Source organism: Cornus florida, unplaced genomic scaffold, assembly GCF_030987335.1.
Source record: "Cornus florida cultivar Cherokee Brave unplaced genomic scaffold, ASM3098733v1 CherokeeBrave_3.0.0_Hap2_Chr08, whole genome shotgun sequence".
Classification (NCBI taxonomy): Eukaryota; Viridiplantae; Streptophyta; class Magnoliopsida; order Cornales; family Cornaceae; genus Cornus; species Cornus florida.
In genome coordinates this window covers 14041275-14052627 of record NW_026775578.1, presented here as the reverse complement: position 1 = coordinate 14052627, position 11353 = coordinate 14041275, and the positions used below count along the sequence as shown (strand labels likewise).

Below are 11353 nucleotides of genomic sequence, written 5' to 3'. Positions count from 1 at the left end.
AAAGAATCGGGAAAAAAGAATAAATCATTTTTTATTGAACGTGTTCATTCATCTTGACTACTTTATCGTATTTTATCATATTCATTTCTACTCCACCTCCTAGAGTTCATTCTCCGGGAAACTCTATTTAAACTATTCCGGTGAATTCCACTAATCTACTTATTTTATGATCTCATTGGAAATCATATAAAGATAATTCCTATTTAATAAAGTGACTTGTGCAAGTATTTTACGATTAAGAAGCAACTGTCTCTTGTACCGATCTTGTATTAATCTACTATAACAATAAGAGACCCCCTTCACGAATTCCTGCATTTATCCGAGTGATCCACAAACGACGAAAATTTCTTTTTTGCCTATCTCTATCCCTATTAGCCGAAACCAAAGCTTTAATTTTCTGTTGAGTAATTGTTTGAGTAAGTCTTGAATGAGCCCCCCGAAAGCTTGATGCAAATAAACAAAATTTTGTTCTACGTCTCTGAGCTATATATCCTCGCTTAATTCTGTTCATTGAATAATTGAAACTTTGATAAATAACTAATTGATTTCCTTTCTTTCAGTTATTCTTTTCCCCCTTCCTAGCCTATTAATAACAAAACGGATTTTTCAAATGTATAAAATAAAAAGTCCAATGGCTTTGGCTACTGTAACCTTCCCGACCACGATTTTTTCTAGGCATTTCACGTAGAAATAATCAATTGTATACTCCTAGGTATCAAAAACATAGTAAATAAATAAAGTAGTAAATATAAATGGATAAAGAAATAGTGGGTTCCATCATTTCTATGGTTACTTCTTAAATGGTGAGGCTTTCTCTATACACCGGAGCCCCTTACTTGATTTAATCAATGTTATTTGTAACTTGTACAGTTCACACTCTTTGGCTCTACCCATGAATTATCCAGTGTCTTTCACTATGAGATCTACCTATACGGTATTTAATTATAAAAGTTAGCGGGGTAACTGACCCTGTGAGTCCGTTCTTGTAAGAGTGGGAACCTAATCTTTCTGTTTTTTAAATTTTAAATAGGATTTTCCCTGCTTAATGAATAACCATTTGTTACTAATGGGGAATTGCTTTTCATTTAAAATGGAGGTGATTGGATTTGCACCAACGGAAACCATAAATTTCATACACAATAGAGAGATACGACAAATTTTTTATTTTTAGATAGCGAATGGAGTTCTTCCAGTCTATCTTATTCATCGGTACTGATCATTGTTACTGGAAAATTGGTTTTCTTTCCTTTGCCCCAGCCCATGATCTGAACGAGTCGCACATACACCCTAGTACATGTTCCTCGATGCTGAGGCATCCCCGAAGAGCAGGGGATTTTGTGACATTTCTGATTGGCTGTCTTGTATTTCTAATAAGTTGTTTAATGGTTGGCATATTGAATCATATACATAATGGGCTGGTTTAGATCGATCCTAACTGGATGATTATGAAATACTTCTTTTGAATAGAATATTAGCAAGAAAATCAAATCTTAAATCGCGGCTTTGTGTGAAATCCGTGCTATTTTCATTCAACCGCTACAAGATCAACGATTCCATAAGCTTGGGCTTTTGTTGCTGACATAAAAACATCCCTCTCCATGTCTTCAGATACAACCCATAAATGTTTGCCCGTTCTTTGTACATAAACCCTTGTGAGGGTTTCACGTAGTTTCAGCAGTTCTTCCACTTCCGGGATAAATTCTCCCGTTTGTGCCTCATAATAAGCACCGACAGGTTAATGGATCATTACCCTGATGATATAAGATAATAAAAGGTTACTCTATCTCGCAGAGAAAAGAAAGAAAGATAAAGAATAACAAGAAGAAAAAAAAAAAAGAAGATAGAATTGAACAACCATACAGGCATTTTTTGCGCATTGCATGCGGCTTTACAATATAGAATTGACCCTTACCCTCCATTGAAAAAAAGATTAAAAAAAAAAAAAAATCGAATCTATTAGATCTAGATCGGTAAATGATCAAATTACCACCCTTTTTTCGGAGAAGTTAAAAAATACTGTGATGGCTCCATTGCTTTATATATTTATTATTATTAAAAGTCTTTGATTTGTCTGTGATTTGTTTTGATTCAGCAATCCCAAAGTTTCTTTTTGATCTGATCAACTAAAATAATGAAAAAAAAAACACTCTTCTTTTTTTTTATTTTCGCACTCTTTCATAACATAAATATTGTTAAGAGCCTTCCGGTGTGAAAACCAAAAAGTTTGTAATGCTGAACTGGACTCCCGATAGATAAGATAAAATCAGAAATACTCTTTTATCTTATAATACTCTCTCGATACATAATCTAATGTTTTGAAAAAATAATAGAAAAATTTTCTCATATCGAGTTCGAAGTGCCATGCTATTATTACTTAATATTCATATTTCATATGGCAAAGGCATAGTCTTCTTTTTTCTCTCAAATAAAAACAAACCTCATTGGCCCCAAGTATGAGGGAATGCTAGACATTTGGTAATTTATCCCCCGACCAGGATAAAAGATCCCATTAAAGTAGCCATTCCCAGGGGCGGCTCAATACAATTTGAGGCCTTAGGCGAAAAAAATAAAGTGGCCTTTTAATTAATTCTATTTATATATTTATGTCAGCTAATTATTTGTTTAGTGATTTTGAATCCTATCACTAAAATTTTTTCAAACTCTAGTTCCATCATTAATTAATTGGTTATGTGCTTTCTAATAGTCATATTTAACAATATAAATAAAAATTATAAACAAAATATATAATTTTATGATAACAAAAATTAATAAAACTATAAACTAATTTAAGTTATAGAATAAAAAAAACTGATTTCGAATAATTTGGTCTAATGCTCCAATAAATTATTTAATAAAATATAAGTGTATTCAAAATCTTCTTCCGGAGTGATATTGTGAGATTGTAAATTGTAACAGTGGAGAAGATGAAAAATATATATATGTGTGAGGACTAAGGAATAAGAAAAAAAGAGAAAATAAAATTAATAGAAATCTTAGAAAAATATAGAAAGTTCAAACAATTTTCACTTAAATATATATTTAATATTTAATTTTAATGTGATGTAATGAGGACGAGAGAGAGAGAGAGAAGAAGAAGATAATACAAGAATAGAAATATTTTGTGCACAGTATTAAATTTTATATTTGTTGAGGTTTAATGATATAAGAAAATAAAATATTTAGGTAAGTTATAATATATAAAGAAAAAAAATTTGGGGGCCCTCAGAAAAAAGATAAAGAATATAAATTTTTTAAGACAATTGTCAAATTTCTCTATATATTGAAGTTTACTTATTAAAAGAAATATTATAATTGTTTTAGGAAAGTTATAATATATAAAGAAATAAAAAAGTACGGGGCCTTCTTATTGGCTGGGGCCTTAGGCAACCGCCTAACTAGCCTAAGGCTCGAGCCGGCCCTAGCCATTCCCATGCATATTATATGTACATCTTATTGCACAAATTGCATAGTATCAAAAATAGCTATTCCGGGTATTACCCATCCGCCATGAGAGTTTATAAACAAATACAAATCTTTAGTGTCATCCTCAATACTGAGATATACCATAAGACCAATAAGTTGTTTTGAGATCTCGTTATCAACCTCTTAGCCTAAAAAAAGTAATCTTTCTCGATAAAGTCGGTTGGGTATGGCAAAATTGTATCCCTTAGGAACCGTACATGCACCTTTTGACGCATACGATTCAAAAAAATTGTGAAAAAAAAACGAATCAATGTGTAGATTCCGGTCCTTTTTCTTTTTTCATAACGGGTTCTTTTTAACTTCTCTCGAAAGGGCTTCTTTTTCTTTTATTTTTTGATAAAAATGTCTGTGATTAGGATTCGTTCAAGTAGTGCTCAATCGATTATGTATTAATCAACATTCGATTGATTGGTCTGAGGTTATCGACAAAAAAGATTTGTCTAAGCCACTTCGTTTCTTTTTGTCCAAGTCACTTCTTTTTTTGTCCAAGTTGTTTTTCTTTTTGTCTAACTCGCTTCCTTTTTTCTCCCTGAACGAATCATATGAACGGTGAACCAAAGACACTTCGAATATTTTTCTACTTAGAAAAAGAGAGAATTTCCTAGTTTTTCCTTAAATTAAATACTCAATACAATATTAAATAAAATAAATAGGAGACTGGAAATGAAAGTCTCTTCCTCGCATCCATGTAGGAACAAAACTATCAGATGCATCGATATGGAAATATTTGGTACATGAAGCCGTGATCTGATAGATATAGATTTCAATATATAAATCTTATATATAGATATATATTAATCTTGTTCTGTAATCAAAGAAAGATATTGAAATTGATTCTTGTGTTGTAACTTGGAGTAAACGTTTCTCTGTGGAGGAACGGAATAACAATTTATTCCTATGGAACATCTAGGAAGATGAAGATTTAATCAGAAATATCGACAAATTCTTGTGGAGTCCAAAGAAATGAAATAAAAAAGGCCAACTGTTCTTATTTCATCTCTATCGAATTTTAATATCAGAATAGCAGATATAGTCATGAATCAATGGGTTAGGTCCACTTACTTTTTCTTTTGTTGATTTTGAATCTTTACAATGGATTTTATTATCATAATGAAAAATCGGAATAGGTGGTGATTCAAGAGACGACTTATCATTATTCATGATAATTATATTTTTTTTACTGAACAAATGCTCACAGTTGGTTACTTTTTTATTACAAATATAAATAATATCCACATTCCCCTTTCAAATATGAATACGACTACTGGGTTTTTATGGAAAAAAAGTAAAAGCCCCTTATCAGATTTGAACCGATGACTTACATCCTACCATGGCGTTACTCTACCACTGAGTTCAAAGGGCATATTTAATTCAATTATTAATTCAATTACTGAATGAGTCACTAAGTGGATAAAATCAAAATAGATCTAAGTACATATATTATATACATAAGTACATGGAGTAAACCCATAGTAGCCAGCGGCTCATTCTTGAATGAGAAAATGGATTTCCCTAGCAAGTCTAGGGTAAAATGCAATGAATTGTTTCAAGATCAACCCCAATTGCTTTTCTTTTATTGAATTGATCCTTAGCAGAACGAAATTCACTTGATTGATACATGTACACCTATCAATTCGACATAGATTCAAGATATTTTATCGAATCATGTAATGAAGAGATTCTCTTGATTCCTCTTCTCAGATTTATCGTTTATGAATTTCTTGGCATAGTGTGAGATAGAGATAGGCATATCTCATTTTAACAATGACTAAACCAATGAACGAAAGTGGGAGAAATGGAACTTAACCCCCTTTTCTTTTATGACGGACAAATCACTCCTTGAACGAATCCTAATCCTATCTTTCGTATTATTTTTATTTATTATTTTTAATACGAAGACCAGATATAATTTGATCGTTATGAACAAATCCAAAGTCTTTGTAGACAGAGCCAATCATTAGTTCCCAACCATGGGGCGAATGGAATCCTATACATAAATCAGTTAATAAAAGAATAGAAAAAGGTATTATTGTGTCACTCAAGTTATATAGGAATTCCTGAGTCCAACCAGTTCTTCATTACCCAGAATAGAGTAACCACTTAGAATAATGAAACAGATTATATTTGTCGAGAAGTGAAAAATCATATGGATACGATCCTCATTGTGTATCTTGATTGATTGGATCGTTTCTTTGTGGATTCCTATATGAAGCTTCTGTAGATGTATCTTCGAGTATCCCTTTATCATTTCCTCCAAGTGGAGGAGGTCTTCTAATTCTATGAATTTTTCTGGAATACTCTTTTCTTGAATATCATTCAAAAAAGTTTCAGATTGCCTAGTATTCCACCATTTTGTAATCCAAGATTCCAGACTTTTATTAAATGAGAGAGAAATCCACCGGGGCAAAAATACTATAGATACAAAGAAGAGGAGTGAATGTCTTATTTTTTTGCCATTTTTTCATCTGTGAATTGTTAATGAACCCATCTCATTCGTCGACTCTATGTGATCTAATATTTCTATCAAGCATGAGTTATATTACAAGGTATCGAACCTATGAATCTATTCATTGTTTTTTATTCAACAAAACTTCGTAAGAAAATATCTCAAGAAATCTATGAAGATAGAATTAGGTCCCACCAGGAGAATCGGTGTTTTACTACCAATCACAAGTTTCATGTTGGACACAGTATTCATACTGGAAATTATAATCAAGGATTACTTTATCAATGGCCATCTACTTCAGAGATCCTTCCAGAAACATTTTTCAAATATAAAAGTTCAGTATCTTCCCATGAATTAGTAAATTAGACAATATTCATTTGTACAAAATAACAACGGGTCACTCTTCATAAATTTCATCGTCAATATGAACTACTTATACAAATAAAAATGCGGGAGAGATAAGAAAAATGCAGGGTCATTTGTTTGCTTGGCTAGTCAAGCATGGGCTATTTCATAGATCTTTGGGCTTTGATTACCGAGGAATAGAGACTTTACAAATAAAGCCCGAGGATTGGCATTCCATTGCTGTCATTTTATATGTATATGGTTACAATTATCTACGCTCCCAATATGCATATGATGTAGCACCAGCCGGGCTGTTAACTAGTATGTATCATCTTACGAGAATAGAGTATGGTGTGGATCAACTGAAAGAGGTATGCATAATGATATGCATAAAAGTATTCGCCCCAAGGAGGAATCCTAGAATTCCGTCTGTTTTCTGGGTTTGGAAAAGTGTGGATTTTCAAGAACGGGAATCTTATAATATGTTGGGAATCTCTTATGATAGTCATCCACGCTTGAAACGTATTTTAATGCCAGAAAGTTGGATAGGGTGGCCCTTACGTAAAGATTATATTTCCCCCAATTTTTATGAAATACAAGATGTTCATTGAATGATACGGAACTAATCTTCATTTATACAATTCTAGATACTCAAGGATTGTACCTTTTCTTTTATTCTAGATCAAACAGAGTAATTGCAGTCTCATTTGTATTAGGGATGGGCTAAAAAAAATAAAATAAAAGACAATAAAAGAGTAATACTTGCATCCTGATGACGTGGCCTCCTCCCTTGTTGACACCTGTTCAAAATAAATAATAATAAAATATGAGCAATGCCCATTTATCGGGTTAAAACCCGTTTATCAGCCTCCTCCCTCTCTCTCAATTCCTAATATCTTCTTTCTCAGTATCTATATACCGCCTCAAACCCATTTCCACTTTCCTCTCGATCGAGTACCATCCACACCACCACCTTCCACCCATAGCAGAGAACATGGTCTTTGTATAAGTTGTGAGTCAACACATTTTGGTCTGAGCTTTACACAGAATCAATATAGAGATAGGTTGAAAGCAGAACAAAAATCAATATACAGAGAGCTCAAAAGCCATCATCAACGTCAAAACTAAAAGCTCCATTGAAGACCGAACTAAAAGCTTCATCATAGTGCTCCATCATCACCACCCATTTTTTTTTTTTCGTATCACCACCCAATCTAACCCACGACAAAGCCAATCACACCCACGGCGAACCCAATTGAACCAAGAGGAGCCCCAAGTCAACCCAATCACACTCACTGTTATCCCAATCCCAAAATCGAGAGTGGCGGATCAAGCACGTATACTCCTGGTGAGATTGAAAGGGCCAGAAATTGAACGGTGGGATTCAGACGGCACTGTAGAAATGGAGGAGGTGGCAGTACACAGCGGCGACGACATTGCAAGCTAAGGTTTTGGGATGGTGCTTATGAATCCAGAGAGCTGCCGAGTAATATCCTTCCTTGTCAGATTTTCCGGTGTCGCGAACCCCTCACAAGTTGCAGACGAGTTTTAGGGCCGTCAAAGGGTTGTGGTCCCACGCAGATTGTAGGCATCCGGTAAGGCTGTGGGCCGGAGTTCCGAGGACGACGTGGAAGAAGAAATCGAGGACCGAGAAGGAAAGAAATTCGGTAGGCGTCCGCTCTTGGAGGTGGTTGCCTAAGAGGCGCGACGGCGGAAGGCGGTGGTCGGTAGATCTCTGGAGGACCGAGAAGGAAAGAATTAGTTGGAGCCATTGTTGGATTATTGCTTCAGAAAATTCTTGAGATGTTGATTTTTAGGGTCAGTTTGGTGCAATGGAGAAGGGAGGAAAGGTGAGGAAAAGGAAGAGAAGGTGAGGAAAGGGGATTAAAAATTTATGTTTGGCTCAAATGGTTGAACAGAAAGGGAAGGAAATGGAAGGTTTTGGAGAATTAGCACAAGGTTTTAACAGTAGATTTCTTAACCTCCCAAAAATGGGAGGAAACGGAAGGAAATGGAAAGGAGGCTTGGTGTGTGATATCTGATACCAAATTTGCCCTTGATTACACCATACTTACAAGTTAGGAGTTGGAGAGAGAGAGACGGGGGCAAGCTTGAGGCTATGTTTGGTAGGGTGGGTTTGAAGGGGAAGGATAATATTAGTTATGAGGGAAAGGGAAGGGAAGAATAATTTTAATTTTGTATTGTGTTTGGTTGATTAATGAAGAAAAAGAAAATGAAGGATAATAATCATGTTTGGGAAAAGGAAGAGAAAGAAAGGAAAGGGAATTATTTTAATAAATTGACTATTATACCCTCTTATACTTTAAAAGATATATATTATATATATAGTCTCATATGGCCACAAGAAAAGAAAAAAAAAAAATAGGGCAAATCATTTTAGCCTCATCTCGCCTCCATCTCTATTATAGGGCAAATCATTTCAACCTCTCCAATCTTGCCTCCAGGCTCTATCTCTATTCTCGTTCTCAACTCTAAACTTGCCCTCTCTCTCTCCTCTGCATTACAAGAATCAGAAGTTCAAAACCAAGTTCGGGTTCCATCGTCGCTGTTTAGAAAATTTCAGATTGTTCAGAAAATCAAAACCCATATCTTTCAGTTTCCATCGCCGCTGTTCTAGTTCGGGTTCGCCATTCGCAAGCTTTAATCACCAGCCCGCCGTCTCTCACTCTCTCTGCAACTGCTAACTTATATGTATATTGTTTTGCAAACTTGTGTAATCTTGAGGGTAAAATTGGTATCACAGCTCCTCCATCAGCCATTGCCTTCACTTTCCTTCCATTTGCTCCCAAAAATGGGAGGATAAGAAAAACACTGTTGAAGCTTTGACATAACCTTCCAAACCCTTCCCTTTCCTTCCACCAATTTTTATCAAACACAAATTTTAATCCCCTTCCATCACCTTCCCTTCCCTTTCCACCCTTTTCCATTACACCAAACTGACCCTAAGAGTTGAGAGAAAGAGGGCCAGCGGTTGAAGCTTGGGTTTTGATTTTTTGAACAATCTGAAATGACGCCGTGGGTTTTGAACTTTGATTATTGTACACAAATATAAAAACTGAAATATATGGGTTTTGAACTTCTGATTCTTGTAGTAGTTTGCAGTTGGAGAGAGAAAGGGGAGTCAAGTTCAGAGTTGGGAAAGAGAATAGTGACGGAGGCTGAAATGATTTGCCCTAAAATCTGAAATGATTTGCCCTAAAATCATTTTTCATTTTCTGGTGGCCAATCCATGGGCCATTATATAGGAGCCAATATATATATCTTTTAAAATATAAAAGGGCATAATAGTAAATTTATTAAAATTATTCTATTTCCTTTCCTTTCCTTTCTTTTTCCAAACATGATTATTATCCTTCCCTTTCTTTTCCATTCATTAATTAGCCAAACACGATAGGAGATTAAAATTATCCTTCCCTTCCCTCATAACTAATGTTATCCTCCCCCTTCAAACCCACTGTACCAAACATACCCTTAGGGTTAAGAGGTTGTGACTTGGTGACTGAAGATTTGGGACAAAGCAAGCCTTCCCAAGTTTTAGGCTTCCTTTGGATACATAAGTGAGAAAATAAAGGAAAGGATTATAAGAGAAAAGAAAAAAAAGTAAAAGAAATGGAAGGATAGCTATAATTTATATTTATATTTGGATAGATAAGAGAGAAAAGAAAAGAATGGATAATATTTTTATTTGGATAACACATAGGAGAAAAAAAGAAAGAAAAATAATAATTAAAATTATTATTTTACCCTTTTTGTGGGGTTAGTAAGGCAAATCATTTCAGCCACCCCAAATGTCTCTATCTCTATTCTCTTTACTCTCCCCCCATCTCTCTCTCTCTCTCTCTCTCTGCAACTGCTAACTTGTATGTAATGGGTTTTGTTTTAATTTTTTTTCTTTCTAAATCAACTAACCAAGTCTATAATTTATAAGCCCGTGGTCAATGGATGATGGCCACCAGAAAACATATATATATATATATATATATATATATATATATATATATATATATATATATTCAGGGCAAATCATTTCAACCTCCCCAATGCCTCCATCTCTATTCTCTTTTACTCTCTCTCTCTCTCTCTCTCTCTCTGCAACTGCTAACTTGTAAGTTGTATGTAATGGGTTTTGTTTTAATTTTTTTTTTTTTCTAAATCAACTAACCATGGCCACCAAATATATATATATATATATTTAGGGCAAATCATTTCAGCCTCCCCAATTGCCTGCATCTCTATTCTCGTTCTCAACTCTGAACCTGCCCCCTCTCTCTCTCTCTTTGTGCAACTGCAAACTATAAAATCTACAAGAATCAGAAGTTCAAAACCCATATATTTCAATATGTCTATCTGTCAAATTAGGGTATGTCTGTGTATATATATATATAGATATATTTGTATCCCTTTGTGTATGTGTGTGTCTATATATATATATATTTGTATGTATGTATGTATATATAAAGAAAACAAATCATTTCAGCCTCCATCTGTCTCTCGTTCTCAACTCTGAACTTGCTCCCTCCCTCTCTCTCTCTCTCTGCAACTGTAAACTGAAAATATGCGAGGCTAATTTTTTCTTTAATGAAAATTATACTTAAATTGTTTCATTTCCCCTCAAATCTTTTCAAAATTAGAAAGATTTATTTTACTGTATTGAAGGGATTTGGAGGGATAGGCTATCCCTCCAAATCCTTCCCAATCCTTTCTTTTCTCTTCTATTCCATCCATCCAAACACACTTAACACTATCCTTCCCTTTCTTTTCTCTCCAAATCCCTCAATCCAAATGAGGCCTTAGGTATTGAGAGTAAGGGAGAGAGAGAAGAAAGTGATTACGAGAAACGGGTTTAACCCAGATAAATGGGCATTGCCCATATTTTATTATTTTTTATTTTGGACAGGTGTCAACAAGGGAGGAGGCCACGTCATCAGGGAGGATGAAGTCCATCTTTCCTGCGTAGGATGAAAGTATTACTCGACAATAAAATTAAGGATTCATTGGGATTCTCAAATTTGATAAGCATAGATGAAAAGAAGCAAGAAACAAAAAATTACAAACCGC

The 11353-nt window shown here is 34.5% G+C and overlaps 1 pseudogene; it reads right to left on the bottom strand.

The window, feature by feature from the left end:
* Positions 1-1508: 1508 nt before the first annotated feature.
* LOC132269748 (ATP-dependent Clp protease proteolytic subunit-like) lies at positions 1509-8046 on the bottom strand (annotated as a pseudogene).
* Positions 8047-11353: the final 3307 nt, after the last annotated feature.